This window comes from Condylostylus longicornis, unplaced genomic scaffold, assembly GCF_029603195.1.
Source record: "Condylostylus longicornis isolate FDR11 unplaced genomic scaffold, ASM2960319v2 ptg000030l, whole genome shotgun sequence".
Taxonomy (NCBI): Eukaryota; Metazoa; Arthropoda; class Insecta; order Diptera; family Dolichopodidae; genus Condylostylus; species Condylostylus longicornis.
The window spans coordinates 4792804-4794881 of record NW_026577999.1 but is presented as its reverse complement, the minus strand read 5'-3'; positions in this window follow the sequence as shown (position 1 = coordinate 4794881).

Here is a 2078-nt window from a genome sequence, read left to right as displayed (position 1 = left end):
TTAATTGAAAAATTTTATTAATTTTGAGTTTCAAAATTGAAAATTGTTGGAATTGCATGACTTATACGAGTCTTTTTTAAACACTTTAATGGGTTAGCTATGAATTGGGATGTTAAAATTTAACCTGACACTGTCTGATTGGTGAACATTGCAGGCAGACGAGCCGCTACGCATACAATCTCTGTAGAAACTGCTGTGAGGAAGAGGAGAAGGAAACTCTGATCCACCTGTAGGGCTCATGTTCGGCGCTGACGAACTCCAGACGGAGATTTCTTAAGTCTTACTTCTTTCAAGCTACAGACTTAGCGAATTTAAATTCTAGGGTTTTTGGTCGGTTTCTGAAAAACTCTTACTGCTTCTAATTGAAGGGAAAGAGGGAGATCCGCCGGTGCCACAAGGGCCTAATTTAATATTAATTAAATAAAAATTCATTCAAAAACATGATTAAAACCCATAAAGGTAAGAAATGCAGCTATGAAATAATTTTGTGGTATATTTATTATGAAAATTTAGTGTATTTCATTAACTTCAAGACAAATTGGGACTCTTTTAATATGATGCCAATTTAAATTAATATTACTAATTTTATTAAAATTAATTTATAAATTCTAGTTAATCCAATTTGATTATAATCTAGTATAGATTAAATACGAAATCAAACTTTTCAATAATCAATAGCTATATTAATTTATTAATAATTTAATTTAACATTGAAAAATATAATTTAAATTTAAAAAAGAAGAAGGATGCATTAACGGATACAATAAATCATTTTGTTATAAATTTTTTTTCTGGATTAAAAATTTTCCAAAACATCATCTCCATAAGAATTAACCATAATCATCCTATATGTATACATGACAATCACTTCTATATTATTATTAAATCTAGATATAATATTTTTTTTCTGTTATATAATTAAAATTTACTGTGTTGTTATTAATGGGAAATTTATGAGCCTTTTACATGCACAATTACGATTATAATGCAAAAAAAAAAAAAAATCAATTAAAAATCAAAGTTAAAAACCATTTAAAAAAAATTTTATTTAATATAAAGCAAACCTTCTTTTTAAAAAAAAAAATAAATTATAGATTTACTCAAATATGAATGCATTCATTAATAACACTATAAATTCATTCATTCAATCTCAGTTTGCAGTTTGTCTTAAATTAGATCCGCTTCAATTTAAATTACAAGTAGTAATTTCATTTTAAAATATCAAATGTACTTACATTAAATGAACATACATACATGCATTAAGATTCTTTTAGTACTATTACTTTTATATTATTATTAATATTAACTAGCTCTTTATATTTTAAATTACACATCGATTTTTTATAATTACTAAAATCAATATCCGTGTGTTTTTTTCTTACAATATTCTCACCTTGTCATAATAAAAATGTTACAAAAAAAAAAAAATTATAAGCAAAAAAAAATTCAAAAACAAAAACACAAAAACCAATGTGAATTTATTTCATTCTCACGCCCATTACCACATGGTAATATAGAGAACTATTGTAATATATATATATAGAAGAAATAGCATAGAAGAATAGCAATAACATGCAATTTATATGCAATGAATTTGCAACAAGTTATACATATTTCTTTTACATCTCTTCATTTTCTATAATCATTTTGAAATAGTTATACAATGAAATACAACCAATATTTAAAATTGAGAAAAAAAATTTAATAATAATAATAAAATTATATGTATAACATGGTAACTAACATATTGTATAACAGTTAATTAAAACCTTGTTTTTAATGCTATATATATAAAATGACAATATAATGGATATACAATAACAACAACAACAACGAAAAAATAATAAAATAACTGTAAGAAATTCACTCATCTCATCCGGCTCTATATTATGTACGTATAACAACTTTTTAATTTTCTTATCATATAGTTATATATAAAAATATAAAGAACAACTTTTTAATTTTTTTTTTTACAATCAAAATCATTAGAATCAAATTACAATTAAGCAAAATATTAGAGTACGGTGTATGTAGTTATTCTAGCTACAAAAAACAACAAAAACATTGTAACCTTCAAT